This window comes from Rana temporaria, chromosome 11 (genome assembly GCF_905171775.1).
Source record: "Rana temporaria chromosome 11, aRanTem1.1, whole genome shotgun sequence".
In the NCBI taxonomy this organism is placed as follows: domain Eukaryota; kingdom Metazoa; phylum Chordata; class Amphibia; order Anura; family Ranidae; genus Rana; species Rana temporaria.
In genome coordinates, this window is record NC_053499.1 from 102485515 (window position 1) to 102504045 (window position 18531).

The window sequence follows — 18531 nt, forward strand, 5'->3', positions numbered from 1 at the left end:
CTGACTCAGGGCAACTTCATTCACCCGCATCCAGAGATACTGGACTTGAGGGTCTGGAAATTGAAAGGAGGAGGCTGGGGGACTTAGGGTGTTCACAGGAGGTCATTCAAACCCTTCTACTTGCAAGGAAATCTTCCACGAACACCACTTACTACAGAATATGGAAGAAGTTTGTGGCTCTAGCGGAATCCAGCCAATTCAATCCACTATTTCCTGAAGTCCATAATATCCTGTTGTTTCTACAATTAGGCCTAGACCTAGGTTTAGGCCACAGCACTCTGAAGGTCCAGGTGTCTGCCATCTCAGCTCTAACAGATATCAGATGGGCTCATAATCCATTGGTGGACCGATTTCTGAAGGCGGTTCTGAGACTACGCCCGCCTAGGAAATCTCTATACCCCAAGTGGGATCTGACAATTGTGCTAGAAGCCCTAGCACGTTCCCCCTTCGCTCCTACAGAAAGTTGCTCACTGGAAGACATTACTTGGAAAACAGCCTTTCTAATTGCCATCACGTCGGGGCGTAGGGTATCGGAAATCCAAGCCCTGGGAGCCCAAGAACCTTATATCACCTTCTTTCCAGACAGGGTGGTACTACAGCCGATTCATCAGTTCATTCCCAAAGTACCTTCGGTTTTTCATCTCAATCAAGAATGGGTCCTTCGTCCCACGTTTGAAGGAGAGCAAACATCCTCAAGCTTGCACGAACTGGATGTAGCCAGATCCTTAAAACACTATCTTAAATTAACTCAGGAATTCCGAAGGGACCAACGCCTCTTCATCATCCCGAAGGGAGCAAGGAAAGGGAAAGCAGCTTCCAAAACAGTGGCAAGATGGATCGTTGGACTTATTCAGAAAACCTATCGGGCTAGTGGTCTTCCTATTCCCAAAGCGGTAAACGCTCATTCAACGAGAGGAGTCGCCTCATCCTGGGCAGCTTTGGCACGGGTCTCCCCGGAGACAATCTGCAGGGCAGCAAGCTGGTCTTCCTTCAGCACCTTTATGTCACACTATAGCCTAGATCCGGCAGCTCTCACCTCGAGACTTTGGGAGAAAGATGCTAGAACGCTCTACTCTGTAGTTATTAAATATATTTCTTGAGCAGTACCCTCCCTGTGAAGCGAGTTATTTGACCATTGGTATGCTGCCATGGAGGCACCAGGAAAATGGAAAATTGAATACTTACCTTTCTGTAATTTTCCTTTCCTGGTGCCTACCCATGGCAGCATACACCCTCCCTTATGGACTGCTCTGCGGTCTGAGGTCTAGTTACTAAGAATGCCTTAACAGGGGGGGGAGCTCCTTTTATTGAGAGAGTTATGTGGTCCTGTGGGTCAGTCGGGGGCGGAGCCATGACCATTGGTATGCTGCCATGGGTAGGCACCAGGAAAGGAAAATTACAGAAAGGTAAGTATTCAATTTTCCATTATCTCGCTGACCAAGGAGAAGATTGTGGTGATCCGGGACAGAATCAACCCTTGCTTCATCTCACTTCTCCGTTTTCCAATGTTTGAAAGTGATTGGCACTATGGCAGACACTATTCCCATGGTGAAGTGGGCGCAATGGCACACATGGCCCTCCCAAAAAGGGTTCCTCCAACAATGGAACTCCTCTAGCAAAAACCAGCGCATTCGACCCTCACTCCAGCCATGGGAGTGTCTCGCCTTTGGTGGCTCAGGGGAAAAATCTTTGCAATTGCCTCTTGATCGTTCCCCTCACATGGGTCACAATAACCTCAGATGCCAGCAATCGGGGTTGGGGTGCTCATTGCCTATCGGAAGTGGCTCAGGGCAGTATGTTGTGTGCAACATACTGGAACTGCGGGCCACATTTCAGGCACTCCTATCATTCCACCATCTAATAAAGAACTCTTCAGTGATGCGCCTTTCCTCCAGTACCTGTGATACTCCAGTTTCTCAGCAAGCTCATAACAGTGGAAGTGGAAGTCATAGCAATAATTCCATTCTTTTTTTTTTATTATTCTATATTTTATTGTTTTTTTTTGGCCTTTTATTTTTTTTTAAATGGATAAGACTAGCTGCGTTTTTTGGGCATTTTTTCAATGGTGTTTATTGGCATTTTTCAATGTAGCGTTTTTGTTTTTTTTCAATGTATAAGGAAACGCTAAGAGACGTTGGGCTGTGTTTTTGAGTGTTTCTGCAGTAGCGTTTAATAGCGTTTTTTTATTTTTTTCTCTCAATGGATAAAGAAACACTAAAGGACGCTGGCGATTTGTGTTTCTTGGCGTTTCTGCAATGGCGTTTATTAGCGTTTTCTATTTTTTTTTTTTAATGGATAGAAAAATGCTAAGAAACGCTGGCGTGCTGCGTTTTTTTTTCTTTGCGTTGTTTGCAATATCGTTTACTTGCGTTTCTCGGTGTAGCTTTTTTTTTTTTTTTTTCTCAATGGATAAGAAAGCGCTAAGAGACGCTGGCGAGCTGCGTTCCTGAGCATTCTTGCAGTGGTGTTTATTAGCGTTTTTTCAGTGCAGCTTTTTTTTTTTTTTTTGGCTTTTTTTTTTTTTCAATGGATGAGAAGGCGCTAGGAAGCACCGGCGAGCTGCGTTTTTGAAATGGTGGTTTTGAATAGCGTTTCTCAGTGTAGCGTTTTTTTTAAATGGATAAAGAAACACTAAGAAACGCTGGCGAGCTGCGTTTTTTTAGCGTCTTTTCAATAGCGTTTATTAGTGTTTTTCAATGTAGCATTTTCTAGTTCTTTTTCTTTTTTTCTTTTTTTTTTTTTTTTTAAATGGACAAGAAAGCGCTAAGAGATGCTGGCGAGCAGTGTCACTGAGCATTCTTGCAGTGGCATTTATGAGTGTTTTTCAGTACAGCGGTTTCTTTTTTTGGCTTTTTTTTTCTTCATGGGTAAAAAAACACCAATGGACGCTGGCGATTTGCGTTTTTGGGCGTTTTTGTAATGGCGTTTAATGGCGCTTTTTAGTGTAGCGTTTTTTTTTTCTCATGGAGGGAAGAAATGTACAATGCTCTTCAGTAGGAAGGCAAATAAGGCAATATCTTGATTTAATATTAAGGGTGCAAGCACATTTAGACTAGAGGAATGTATTTTTGGTACTATGTTCTGCGATATAATTATATATTTAAAGGATATGAAGCTAAGGTCTAGATATATGCATTAGGTTTAAAGGAGGCGCATTCAATACTTTGCTTTCCTCCTTTTTTTTTTTCCCTTTTTTCTTTTCAATTGGTTTTTTATTGTTTTTTTTTAAAAAGGAACATATCATAGGCAAGACATCAAAAAGAGGACACACAGGTCCACAGAAGATAGTCAATTAGTAATAACAATATATTGTGTGATATCCAAAAAGAAGTTACTACATGTTGTAAATGAAAATTCAGGGTCGGAGACCGCGCGTCCTACTACACAATGTGGAGCCACGGTCCCCTACAAAGGAAAAGCTAGTACCTGAAGCATGTTAGGTAAATCAATCAAATATTGTTGTAAAAGGCATGTTTCTTTTAGTGCTTATTCAGAGCGATAGACCATTGCCCGCAGGCCGGACCCAAGTGGGCGGGCCCACAAGCAAAGGCCGAAACCACTATGTGTATACCCATATCGTTTTTAACATTATGATATGGATTGTAGAACTCATTAAAGTAATTAAAGAGTAACAAAAAAAGAAAAAAGGGGAGAACAAAAATAATAATATTAACACATAAAACATAAACATAAAACGTCTGTACCAAATGATCCCCTATTGGTTGTCATTAGACAGTTGAGCGGAGTGACTTAATCAGGAATTTAGAAGTCCAAGGTAGCCATTGTTCATGGAAAGAGCGGAGTTGCCAGACTGAATGGAAAAGTATTTTTCATATGAGTGTTGTGTAGATACTCTTTGTATTACCTCGATTAGCTTGGGAACCTGGGCAGTTTTCCACTTTGAAGTAAGGGTTTATCTGGCAGCTATTAGAATATGTATCACTATGCTTCTTAATGAGACCGGTTATGGAGTAATCGAAATATTCATTAAAGCTAGAGGAGGTGTTGGATACACAATAATACCTGTGACATATGACATTAACTTAAATACATCGTTCCAATATGTACGAATGCGTTCACAGTCCCATAGTATATGGAAGATATTACCTTTGGTTCCGCATTTCCTCCAGCAGAGGCAAGTTTCGGAAGGGAAGATCAATGACAGTCTAACTGGCGTGAGGTAGGACCTATGTAGGATTTTTAGCATGTTATCCCAATGGTTGGTACAATGGGTATATCTGTACGTCAGTTTAATCGCCTTTGTCCATACATCAAGTGGGAATGTGTGGCCCCAGTCTTTTTCCCAGTTAGTCATGTGTGATGTCTTAGTAAGTTTTTTGCTATGTTGTAATAGGGCATAAAACCAAGATAGTCCCCTAGGTTTATCATAGGATGTGCAAAGATATGACCAGATATCTATAGGGAGTTCAAAAGTTAAATTCGAATGTGAATGTTGGAAGTGTTTCAGTCTAGTGAAAGAGTACATATGTGTGGGCGGATGTCTATTCAATACCCCTTGGACGGTTGTTAGTCCGTCCTGTCTCCATGAGGAGGTTGTTAGGTCAGGTATCAGGTGTTCAATGATTGCAAGGTCGGTAATTCTGCGTTTATTTTTGGTCGTAGGGTCAATGTGGGGTTGTATGTTCCCCCAAACTGTGAGTGTGGTCTCAATAGAAGGCAAAACAGTTTGTGGTAACGGTAGGCTCGTCAATTTAGCTAATAGTAGTGCCGGAAGGTCCCTTCCTCTGACAGTTGCCTTTTCTATTTTAACCCAAAGTTTGGAGGGAGCTGGTTCAAACCACGCCTTCATTTGGTCTAGGATTGCGGCTCTATAGTAATTTCGTAGAGTGGGGAACCCTATACCTCCTTCCCATTTATGTCTTTGAATTGTGGCAAACGTCACTCTAGGCATCTTACCCTGCCATATGAACCTCCTGAATATCTTCTCAACTTGTGAAAAAAGGCCTCAGGAATCACCACAGGGATGGTCCTAAAATAGTAAATGATTTTGGGGAGAAGTGTCATTTTTAGTGCTGCTATTCTGCCTAGCCATGACATTTCAAATGTTGTGATATGTTCTAGGTCCGTTTTGATAGTTGCGAGAAGTGAGTTAAAATTCATCTGTATGTTTGTTTAGAGGGATGGATCAATTTAATACCCAGGTATGTAGGGAGTTAGTCATCCATTGGAATGGGAATCTTTCTTTGAGATATGCCACCATTGACTTAGAGAGGTTAATGGGTAGGATACAGGATTTAGTGATATTTAATTTATAATAGGATACTGCACCAAACTGCTGTAATATTTCTTGTGCCTTTGCCAAGGAAGAAGCCGGATTTGTCACTGTCAAGACTACATCGTCTGCAAAGAGACCAATTTTATGGATGTCTCCCGCTACCTTAATCCCTGATATGTCTAGGTTGGATCTGATAGTCTCGGCCAGGGGTTCCATCATCAGGGTGAAGATTATAGGGGACAACGGGCATCCTTGACGAGTGCCATTTGTAATATGGGATTGATCAGAGATGGCGCCGGACGAGAAGACCCTAGCCGAGGGGCATGTGTATAGTGCAGAAATTGCTGATAGGATGGTGCCTTGCAGGCCAAATTTTTGTAGGTAGCACTGAGATAACCCCAGTGCTACCCTATCAAAAGCTTTTTCTGCGTCTAGGGCTAAAAAAGCTGCTGGTGTCTTCCTGTTTTCCAATAGGCTGATCAGATTAAATAGTCTCCTAGTGCCATCTGGGGCTTGACGTCCCTTAACAAATCCCACTTGATCCGACTTTACTAAATAAGGAGTGATATTGGCCAACCTATTCGCTATAATCTTCGCGTAGACCTTAAGGTCTGTGTTAAGGAGAGATATAGGTCTAAAATTCTGTGGAGTATCGGGCTTCTTCCCTGGTTTAGGCAATGTTACAATAGTTGCTTGTAGCATTTCTTCAGGAAATATAGAGGAGGAGGCAACACTGTTAAACAAGGCGCATAAGGACGGAGCTAGAATCGGAGAGAAAACCTTATAGTACTCTGACGAGAAACCGTCTGTACCTGGAGATTTATTATTAGGAAGGGCATGTATGGTGTCTGTGACTTCTGTAAGGGTGATCGGGGCATTGAGTGTGGTTAAGTGCTCGGCATTTAATGAGGGTAAAGAGATTGCATTGAGAAATGAGTTAATATTTAATTCGGTGGGTTGCGTGGTGAGTGGGTCTAGTTGGAGATTATAAAGATCTCTATAGTATTTCATAAATGCGTTTGCTATATGTGTCGGGTGATTAACCATGTCATTAGAATGTGGATCTCTAATGTAGGGTAATTTGGTCTGTTGCTGCCGTTTAGTTATGTATCTTGCCAAGACTTTCCCTGCTTTATTGCCGTGGGCATAGTATGTTGCCTTAGACCTTCGTAAGTACGTTTGGTGAGTGGCCATTAGTAATATGCGAAGGTTGTGTCTACATAGAAATAGTTTGTCTTCTAGAGTGGGGGTAGGTTGTTGTTTGTGATGGGATTCTAGGGTTTTAAGCTCCTCTAGCAAGTCGTTCAACTGTTTTGCCTTCCTCCTCTTTTGCCTGGCAGAAGCCTGGATCAAAATGCCTCTACTGAATGCTTTATGTGAACACCACAGGGAGGCCACAGAAGTGTCATCATTGTCATTAATAGCAAAAAACTCTTTAAGTTGCAATCCAATTCCATCCGTCAAGACAGGGTTGGAAAGCAACTCAACATTATTCCTCCACAAATAGGTCGGAGCGGATGGATAGCCGTCCTGCAACAGGATGGTCACAGGAGCATGGTCCGACCACGTTATAGAGTGTATTTTGACCTCCAAAGTCCTTTGTAGAAGAGGTAGGTCGGAGAGGATCAGGTCAATCCTGGAGTATGCCCGGTGGGGGTAGGAATAGTGGGTGTAGTCCCTTTCTGAGGAGTGAAGGCATCTCCAGGTGTCATATAAATTATGGCTGTGGATAAGGGATCGAATCTCTGTTCTGCATGAGACCTGCGGTTGAGAACAGTCCAAAGTTTGATCAGGTATGCAGTTAAAGTCACCGCACAGAATCAGAGATCCTTTTTTGATTTTTTCAATTTTCCTCAGCAGAGAATTCAAAAATCTCGGTTGCCTCCTGTTCGGTGCATATAGGTTAACCAAGGTATAGGTTGCATTATTCAGATCACAGGTCAGGATGATGTATCTTCCGTTCGTGTCACACACTAACTCGTGCAATTTAAACGCCACAGTATGTTTAATGGCCAACAGAACACCTCTTTTCTTGACAGGGGCAGTGGATTGAAAGATGTGTGGATAGGCCTTGTGTGAACACTTAGGTTGTTTAGAAGTCATAAAATGTGTTTCTTGGATGCATATCACATCTCCTTTAAGTTTGGCCATTTCTGACCACATGGAAGATCTCTTAAAGGGGCTGTTAAGACCATGTACATTCATGGATACTATTGAAATCGTCATGGTGGTAACAATAAGGGATGCTCCATGTGTGGTGAGGAGTATTCTGTATGCAGATGTAGTGCTTTAAGTTTACCTGAAGATGGTGCTGTTGGTCCACTTTTCCAAGGCTGTAAAAGTTCTGAAATGCTGAAGGTGTCTGTGGTTAGCAAGTTCTCTGAAGGGAGATCCTTCCTAGTGTGGGAATCCTTTGGTACAGTAAAAATGAAAAATAAAACAAATAACTTGAACAAAAACGTGAAAAACAAACGAACAGTTCCACTAGGTGCGAGCATTTTCGCAATGGAGATAGGGGGGTACGTCTCCCCGAGACCCAGAGCCAGCTACTCTGGTGTTCATACTTTTAAGGCAATGCATAGTACTGCGGTGAGAAAGGAAGAAGGGAGCAGGATAATGCTCATTTGAAGGTGTGGAGTGTCACTTCTGACGCCACTCAGGGGATAGCCTTGGGAGATTTTGATCCTGTGTGGGGACATCAGCTTCCTCTGGGAGCAGGTTCCATTTTTTTGGCCAGGACAATTCCATCTTCAATATTGGTAATCGCATATGTGCGATTCTCTTTGGTAACCAGTATTTTGGTCGGAAAGCCCCAGGAGTATGTGATATGGTGATTCTGCAGTATTTTGGTAAATGAGGATAGATTTTTGCGCGCCATCATGGTGTGTTTGGACAGGTCAGCAAAGACACTAATGTTGGAGTAGGGGCCTGGCAGGGGCTGATTCTTCCGGGTGAATCTCATGAGGTCATCTTTAACGTGGAAAAAGTGTACCCGAGCTATGACATCCCTTGGTACCCCTTCAGGCAGGTATTTGGGCTTAGGGAGCCTATGAGCCCTGTCCACTATAATTTCGTTAGTAGAAGCATCAGGAAGCAGGGCTGCTATGAAGGCCTGTACATAATGCCGAAGCTCCGCTGGGGTCACGGCCTCCTCCACCCCCCTCAGCTTTATGTTATTCCTTCTCGACCTGTCTTCCAAATCTGCTAATTTCTCTTTTAGGGCTTGCATTTCTCCCTCAGCATCGTTGTGGGCATCCACTAGTTCATTGTGGGCTGTAGTGAAGTCCCCCATCTTGTCTTCAACATGGCTGATTCTATCCCCAATGGCAGACACCTCACTTTTTAGCTGGGTGACACATAGCATCATGTCCTTATGCAGGGAGCCTCTGAGTGTAATCAACATGTCCCTCATCACTGTATCACTAAGGGGTTGGCCTGTAGTGGGGAATTCATTAATCTGCTCCACAAAGTCACTGGTGCTATTTTGTGAGTTACACCCATCCCCTGGCTCACCTGCATATCTGTGGGATGAGGACGTTTTCTGCGCCGATTTTTGCGGGCTGTGTATGGGTGATGTGCCGGGCGATGAGACTCTGCTGATGGTATGTGGAGGATAGGAGCCTTGGCCGCGAGGTGGAGTTGCTCCGTCACCGCTACTGAGGTGCAGGCCGGAACGCGAGTCCGAGGCCTCGGCGCCATCTTGCGGCCTAGGCGTGCTCGCCGACGGGTAGAAGTCCGTCAATTTCCTCGGCCCTTTCTCCTTCTTTCTCTTCCCCATGGCTGCGTCTGGGTTCCCCGAGGTAAGGGACAGTCGGATGATGCCCAAAAATAGCTGCTGCGTCGCTGGATGGAGCTGGATTCGAGCGGGTCTCACGGAGCTCTCTCCTTACACAGCCATCCGCCTCGGCTGCTGGCCACGCCCCCTTCCCTTTTTTCTTCTTCTTGTTTTTTTTATAAAATATTCCGAATATTCGATCTCCGAATATTCGAGAATACTTTCTCCGCCCTTCTTTTGCATCAGAGCCAATCAGAAAAAAAATTTCGCAATTTTTTTTTTATATTCGGAATAGCGAATATTGGCCGCGAAATTCGAGATATTCGCGAATACTCGAATATGCCATATTCGAGCCGAATATTCGCAATACGAATATTCGTGAGCAACACTAATATCCAATATAAGTTGAAGGGGGGGGGGGGGATTTTCAACTGGATAGATTTTCCCTGTATAGTCTCAGGCAACAGGCTATTCTAGTTAGGCTTAATTTTATTATATAGAGACATATTGAGACATTATTTTTTATGTATTTATTTTTCTCTCTTTTTGGTGTCCAGATGAGATAATAAATGTTAAAATGTTTTTTTTTTCAGGGCTATCCCCCCTCTGTGTTCTTTTGGGTTTCTTTCTCTTTGATATATAAAGCAGATATATTTCCCTGGCTACTGCCCATTCCATTTAGATAAGACGATTAATGTCTAAATACCTATCATGGCTCTTTTCCTTTTTCCTTTTTTTTTTTTTTTTCTTTACAGCCGTTTGTGTATATGATCGATATTTCTGATAGTTATGGTCTGAGTGACTCTTCATCCCTGCTGTCGCATCTCTATTTCTCCCCACATAGGTTTTTGCCTCCCAGTGCCTTCCCTTCTTGGAATTATTTAGGAAGGGAATGCAGGGGTGAGCAGGCTCAATAGAGAGTCATCATTAGGTTAATTGCTGCGTATCCGTGTTGTGGTGTTTTTTTTTTCTCTTTTTTCTCTATTTTTTCTCTTTCCTCTGTTCCGCTTCTGTTGGTGCACAGGTTGTCAGACCTGTATTTATCATGACGAACATACGGTGCCTATCCTTAAATGTCAATGGGTTGAATATACCAGAGAAGCGTACAACGGTTTTACGTGAACTTTGGCGCATGCGGACACAAGTTGCATTTATACAAGAAACCCACTTCCAATTGGGGAAGATACCAAAATTACAGAATGACCGTTATCCATTTGTATTTCATAGTACAGCTTCAGACTCTAAGACGAGGGGGGTGAGTATCCTGCTTTCAGGGACAGTTCCATGGTCTCTGGTGGATCAGAGGTGTGATTCTGATGGGCGCTATCTGTTTCTTAAGGGAGATCTGGCCAGACGTCGTATTACCTTAGCTTCTATATATCTGCCTAATAGGGCACAACTGAGCTGTTTGGATGGAATTCTTAACATCCTACAGAAGTTTATGGAAGGAGGGGTGATATTGGGAGTAGACTTCAATGTGGGTCTTGATCCACTGCTGGATCTTTTAAAGTCCGCCTCATATCTGTCTTATTCATATCTCAGACGTGTTAGGAAAGCCCTCCAAACTGTCCGGTTGGTAGATATTTGGCGGGTACAACACCCCAATGATCGAGATTATACCTTCTATTCGGCACCACATGACAGTTATTCTCGGATTGATTATATAATGGTATCTCAGTCCCTACTACCAGTGGTAGTGAGCTCTTCAATTGGTACTCAGACTGTATCGGATCATTCTCCAGCTGTTATAGATTTACAGCTTGATAAGTATACAACTAGACCGTGGACGTGGAAGCTCAATGAATCTTTGATACAAGAAGGTCCATTAGGTAATGATCTATCTGAGGCATTGGCCAGAATTTTTTGTGATAACGATACAGAGGATATCTCTCCATTTACATTATGGGAAACACATAAGTGTGTTATGCGGGGTCTGCTGATTAAAAAGGCGACTGAAATACGTAAAAATAAGCAAGCAGCTCTCCAAACTCAATTAAATTTGGTGGCCAATTTAGAATCCAAACATAAAAAATCACTTTCTAGCTCGGTAGCAGTGGACCTTAGGGTGGAACGAGAAAAATTGGCTTCTCTTTTTGGACATGAAACTAAAATATTTCTATTAAAAGCCAGACATATGCAATATGTACATGGGAAAAAATCAGGTAAACTATTGGCCCATTCACTTAGGGAAACTTCCCAGAGAAACTATGTTCCATTTATCGATTCTGACAGTGGGAAACGTAAATATATATCCAGGGAAATTGCAGAAGTTTTTCTAGAGTACTATGTGTCCTTATATAATTTACCGACTAACCTATCCACTGAGCAGATGGCTCAAAAGCGACAATTAGTTCGGGAATATATCTCTTCGTCTGGGCTACCATCAATATCTGAGGATGCCGCCAAATTAATGAACGCTCCAATTTCGTCAGAGGAATATATGAGGGCGATTAAGATGCTTAAACCTCATAAAGCCCCAGGCCCAGATGGGTATACAACAGTATATTATAAGGCATTTGCTTCATGTTTAGCTCCTAGATTTATTAAGGCATTTAATTACATTTTGGAAGGACGGCCTATACCAATAGACACCCTAAGGGCACACATTACTGTGATTCCAAAGGAAGGTAAGGACCATGCTCATTTTATGAACTATCGGCCTATCTCCCTACTAAATGTAGACTTAAAAATCTTTACACGTATATTAGCGTCAAGATTACAATCTCACCTTCAGGACATCATCCACCCTGATCAGGCCGGGTTTGTACCAACGAAGGAGGCAAAGGATAACACTACTAGAGCCTAAAATATCATTCATCTAGCTCATCTGCATAAAATACCATTGTGTTTGTTATCCTCTGACGCAAAAAAGGCCTTTGACAGGGTGGATTGGATGTTCCTGAAGGAGACGTTAATTCATATCGGAGTGGGGTAGGGATTTAGTAAATGGATAGAGGCTATATACTCCGCTCAATCTGCAGCTGTTAGAATCAATGAGGTAACCTCCTCATATTTCAATTTGAGGAATGGTACTAGACAAGGGTGTCCGCTATCTCCGTTGATTTTTATATTAACTCTAGAACCATTTCTGCGATATGTCCGAGGAAGCATGGATATTCAGGGTTTTTCAATAGGCAAGACGGATCATAAAGCTGCTGCGTTTGCAGATGATATACTGTTTTTTATTACATCTCCAGAGACCACATTGCCAAACCTATTAAAAGAGTTTAATCGATATTTTGCTCTGTCAAATTTCAAAATTAATATCCAAAAATCGGAACTGCTTAATATTACCCTGTCTCCTGCGCGGGTTAAAGCTCTTCAAGCTTCATTCTCTTTTCCATGGGCTTCGTCTTATTTGACATACCTGGGGGGCAAACTGACTCCCTCAGTAGACAAGATATTCGCAGCTAACTTTCCACCGATAATGCTTAATTTGTTGGCGGACCTGGAGAGATGGAATAAGGGGCCCTATACATGGATGGGTAGAAATGCGATTCTTAAAATGAACATTTTGCCCAGGCTATTGTATCTGTTTCAGACTTTACTGATAGTTATTCCAGGGCCATTTATGAAATCACTACGTAGTATTTTTATCAGATTTATCTGGGCAAAAGATCACCCACGTCTATCCTACAATCTTCTGGCCAGGCCTAAAACCCAGGGTGGTATGGCATTCCCAGATCCAAACCGATATCAGGCAGTACACCTTGCCAGGGTTATGGCGTGGTGCAGAGATGGGGGATCTAAAACATGGGTAGCAATTGAACAATCGTGCACCAAGATTCCACTTCAATGTGTGCCATGGTTAAGGCCAAATGTACTTGGCATATTGAGGAACCATCCTTTGATAGGGGCAACTCTGCGAGTAATACAACAAAGCCATTTTTTCTCTAAGGAAGAAGGAGAAATATCCCGGATGTATCCAATATTGGGAAACCCAGCATTTCCCCCTGGATACACAGATAGCCGTTTCAGACAAACAGTGAGACAGGGTAAATTTCGTCTAGGAGATTATCTTGAAGAATATAGGCTGAAGACTAGGGCGGAAATACAATTGATGTTTAATCCACCACTGGATCCATGGCGGATGCAGCAACTTACTCACTTTCTCAGTTCCCTTCTTCGTAAGGAGTGGTCAGATCGTCCGAATATGCCCGTGGAAAATATATGCTTGGTAAATGCTCCCTCAGCACATGGGGTATCTGAGATGTATAAACTGTTAGTACAATCGTCAGAGGGTTTTCCCCCGGGATTCCTTCAATAATGGGAAAGAGATTTAAACATTACATTGTCTGAAGAGCAGCGGAGATATATTTTACACTTTACTCATCACTCCTCAACGGCTACTAAGTACCAGGAGCTGTGTTATAAAATTCTCACACGCTGGTATAGAGTCCCATCATTGTTGCATAAAATGTATCCGGAAAGGACGAATATGTGCTGGCGTTGTGGTGTGGCAGAGGGCAATATGCTCCATATTTTTTGGTCGTGTCAAAAACTGCAGGCATTCTGGGCCAAGGTCTGAGATATGATAAGTCAGCTGACAGGTCAGGACCTGGGTTCTGAACCAGCCAGATACTTGCTCCATCTTTCAGAGCTTTCTAGGCGTAAATATAGTAATTCGATGACCGTTCACCTTCTGAATGCAGCCAAGTCATGTGTATCAGCTCTCTGGAAGCGGGAATCATCTCCCTCTGTCTCGCAGTGGCTTAAAAAAATAGCTAAATTATATACTATGGAAAGAGGTAGTGCTACTATTCAAGGCAGAGAAGATAAGTTTAATAAAAAATGGTCAACATGGTCAGCGTATGTCTGCTCTAGAGAATATGGCTGTGCGCTGGCGGAGGCGGAATAGAGGAATATTTATTTTTTCTTCTTTTTTTTGGTTTGTTTTTGTTCTGTTTTTGTTTTTTGTTGTGCCAGTTTGATAAATAGGAAGGACGATGAAGATTATGTATACCGCCAGTATATCTAGAAAAGGAAAAAATTTGGAACTGAAATGCTCTGTAAATTCCTTCTATTGCAGAATCGATTTGAGATATGTTATATATGTGATACGTATGCAATTGAAGTGTGTTTGTATAAAATCGATTAAAAAACAAAACAAAAAATTCCATTCTTAACACTCCTCAGTTATCGAGACTCAGTTCCCCTGCCTCTCAGGCCAGATCTACTGTCCCAAGGCACAACTCTGCACTCCTGTCCTTCTCACCTGCACTTTAGGGTTTGGTTTTTGAGAGGGCAAGGCTCAAGGCTCTAGGGTGTCCAGAAGAGGCCATTTGACTCTTCTTAATGCCAGAAGGAAAAGCACCAATAGGGTCTATGAACGTATCTGGTCCAGGTTCACAGATCATATGTCCTCTAGGCCTAATCCTTGTAGTACTCCAACAGTTCAGGATATCCTTAGCTTTTTGCAATCAGGTCTCTGGACCTGTCCCTAGCAGTGAGCTCACATTGCGTACCAGTATCTGCCATCTCTGCGTTTACAGGAATTTCATGGGCTAATCACTCCCTTGTTCACCAGTTCTTAAGGGGTGCTGTCAGGCTCAGACCTCAAAGGAATCCAAGGTTTTCCAAGTGGGACCTTCCTCTTGTCCTGGATTTACTTTCTACGCACGGATCAGATCCTGACAAGCCTCTATCAGTAAAAGATCTTACACTCAAGACCGCCTTCCTGGTGGCGGTTACTTCAGCTAAAAGAGTGTCTGAAATCAGGAACCTAGGTTCAAAGGAGCCTTTTCTAACTTTGTTTTCCAGACAGAGCAGTGTTAATCCCAATGCTGGGCTCAAACCCTAAAGTAACTTCAGTTTTTCATGAAAATCAAGAAATTGTGCTTCCCGTCTTTGGGTCAACAGAAGGCCAAGATGTCCATCCCCTCGATGTGGGGCACACTCTAATGGCCAGATTCAAGTAGAGCGCCGCATCTTTAAGGCGGCGTAGCGTATCGTATCGTATTTACGCTACGCCGCCTTAAGTCAGAGAGGCAAGTACTGTATTCACAAAGTACTTGCCTCCTAACTTACGGCGGCGTAGCGTAAATGTGGCCGGCTTAAGCGCGCCTAATTCAAATGAGGATGGGGGGGCGTGTTTTATGTAAATTACTCGTGACCCGTCCGTGTACATATCCCAGTGTGCATTGCTCCAAAGTACGCTGCAAGGATGTATTGGTTTCTACGTGAATGTAAATTACGTCCAGCCCTATTCACTGACGATTTACGCAAACTACGTAAAATTTTCAAATTTCGACGCGGGAACGACAGTCATACTTAACATTGACTACGCCTCCTAGGGGGCAGCTTTATCTTTACGCGGCGTATCTCTTACGGAAACGGTGTATCTTTTCTGCGACGGGCGTACGTACATTTGTGAATCGGCGTATCTAGTCATTTACATATTCTACGCCAAATTTAACGGAAGCGCCACCTAGCGGCCAGCCTAAAAATACACTTTAAGATACGACGGCGTAGGAGACTTACGCCGCTCGTATGTTAGCCTAATTTAAGCGTATCTGGTTTCCAGCGTAACTCTCTATGAATCCGGCTATAAGTCAATATCTGGAAGTTACGGCATCCTTTAGACAAACAGATTTTCTTTTCATCCTTCTGCACGGAAAAAAACAAATGAAAACAGGCTTTGGTTAGATCCATTGCTGCATGGATCATACAGATTATTCAAAGGGCTTATAAATCGAAAGGCCTGGCTCCTCCTGAGGCAGTGACTGCGCACTCAACTCGGAGTATCTCGACCTCTTGGGCGGGCTTCTCGACATGTCGCTCCTGAAGTAATCTGTAGAGTGGTTTCCTGGTCATCTATCAACACATTTGTGTCTCACTATCGTGTTAAACCAGCTACCTTGTCATCTGTTAATTTTGGTTTGCAAGTACTGCCGGTTGATGGTGTTAAATAAATTTGTTTTCTTTGCTCAGCATTTGCCCACCCGGTGTATTTCCCACATGTATGCTGCCATGGAGCCTGTCAGGAAAACAGAACATTTCCTATCAAATACTTACCGTAATTTTTAGTGCTGTCAGTTAAACGCGTTATTAACAGCGTTAACACAAACCCATTTTAACGGCGTAAATGTTTTTATCGCGCGATTAAGGAGGTTCACCCTTTAAAACATTTTTTTTTTGTCAGCACGAACCTCTTAATCCCGATTTTCACCTGACCGCGATCCCGCGGGAGTGGGCATTCCCAAGCACTGCCTGTGATTGACAGGCTTCCGAACGGTGCATAGGTTGCCGGAAAAACCCGAACGTCGGTGCGGCTCTATACGGCGCATGCGCACCGACGTTCGGGTTCTGTCGGCAACCTGTGACGCGCAGTATGCGCCGTTCGGAAGCCTGTCAATCACAGGCAGTGCTTGGGAACGCCCACTCCCGCGGGATCGCCGTCAGGTGAAAATCGGGATTAAGAGGTACGTGCTGACAAAAAAAAAAAAAAGATTAATCGTGAGTTAACTATGACATTAATGCGATTAATCGTGATTAGAAATTTTAATCGCTTGACAGCACTAGTAATTTTCCTTGCCTGATAGGCTCCATGGCAGCAGGAGTCCCTCCCAATGCTTGACATGGCTGGTAGTCTAGAGCAAATATTTATGGGAGAGGTGTCCTATAGGGTAGTTATGGAGGCGGGACCAACCCACACATATGCTGCCATTGAGCCTATCAGGAAAGGAAAATTACTGTATAGTATCTGTACTACTCTTAGGCTGCATTCACACTTCAGCGCTTTGAATCGCGCAGATTTTCCGCAAATCTGCATGTGATTTGAAAAGCACTGATGTGTGAATGGCAAATCGTGGGACTTGCATTTGAGATGCCATTTATTTGAATGACACCTCAAATCTTAGCAGGTCTGCCGGGATTGTAGCAATAATAAATCGCGCTGCACTCGCAACATCACGCATCTCGGGAAGCATGTCGCTGAAAAGTACCTTCCTCTTTCCATGCAGCTTTTAAGGAGTACCTTAAATAACACAAGCACATTTCCTTATTCTTCTTCGTTATCACCCTAGGCAGTAAAAATAACCTTACACTTTCTTGGATATACTTAAAAACTTAGAGAAGAGGGTTTCTGACATGGCTTGCAAATCACCAGTAAAAAAGCACAACCAAGAAAAATTTGATTTTAGGGCTCTTTCCCACAGGTGCTCCACCCCATGGACTCTGCATTGCTAAGTGGGGATACGATCCGCTGAGTGGGGAATCGGTCTGTCTCTGCTCACTGTGTAGAGACAGACCTGTCAGAGTCCTGCTCTCCTCTATGGGGAGATCCGATGAAAACAGACCGCCTGTCCATTTTTATCCGATCCTCCAGACGGATGGAAAATAGGGTCTCCATCCATCTGGATTTCACGGACAGGATCAGATCGGATATCAGCGGGTGTCAGTGGACATGTCACAGCTGAGCTCCATAGAGGTGAATGGAGCGTCCGATCAGGTCTGCCTGAAAAACTGACAGGCGGACCTGATCGGAAGGCCCGTGTGAAAGGGGCCTAAAGCTGGATACACACTATACAATTTTCTGTAGATTTTTTTTCCTTCAGAGTTACCAAAACCATATAATATAATGTCAACCCTTAAGGCCGCGTACACATGACCGGTCAAAACCGATGAGAATGGACCGAGGTTCAGTTTCATTGGTCCAAACCGACCGTGTGTACGGCCCATCGGTCTTTTGTCCTTCGGACCAAAATTTTAAAACTTGCTTTAAAATCGAACCGATGGACAGCTGACCGATCGGGCCAAACTGATGGTTAGTACACAAAAGCATTGGTTCAAAACCCGCACATGCTCAGAATCAAGTCGACGCATGCTTGGAAGCATTGAACTTTGTTTTTTTCAGAACGGCGTGTGTTTTACGTCACCGCGTTCTGACCCGATCGATTTTTGAACTGATGGTGTGTACGCACATCAGACCATCAGACCACTTCAGTGGTGGACTGATGAAAACGGTCTCTCATCGGATGAACCGGTCGTGTGTACAGGGCCTAAGGCCGCGTACACATGGTCGTTCCAAACCGATGAGAATGGTCCGACGGGCCATTTCCATCGGTTCACCGCTGAAGTGGCCTGATGGTCTGATGTGCGTACACACCATCGTTCCAAAAACCGATCGGGTCAGAACGTGGTGACGTCAAACACACGACGTGCTGAATAAAACGAAGTTTAATGCTTCCAAGCATGCGTCGACTTGATTCTGAGCATGCGCGGGTTTTGAACTAATGCTTTTTGTACTAACCATTGGTTTGGACCGATCGGACAGTGGGCCATCGGCTCGATTTTAAAGCATGTTTTAACATTTTGGACCGAAGGACAACAGACCGATGGGCTATACACACGGTCGGTTTGGACCAATGAAACTGAACCTCGGTCCATTCTCATCGGTTTTGTCCGACCGTGTGTACGCGGCCTAAGAGTTTAAATTTGTATGCATTTAGGCAGGCCCTTGCACTACATGTATTTGGTAAATCTAAAGGAAATCTGACAACAAAGGTCACTGTATGGGGTT

The 18531-nt window shown here is 43.4% G+C and overlaps 1 protein-coding gene across 1 annotated transcript in view; it reads right to left on the reverse strand.

Annotated features, from left to right (window-relative positions):
- Positions 1 to 18531, reverse strand: part of RASGRP2 (RAS guanyl releasing protein 2) — a 1313980-nt gene that overhangs the window by 685768 nt on the left and 609681 nt on the right. The gene's annotated exons all lie outside the window — the stretch shown is intronic.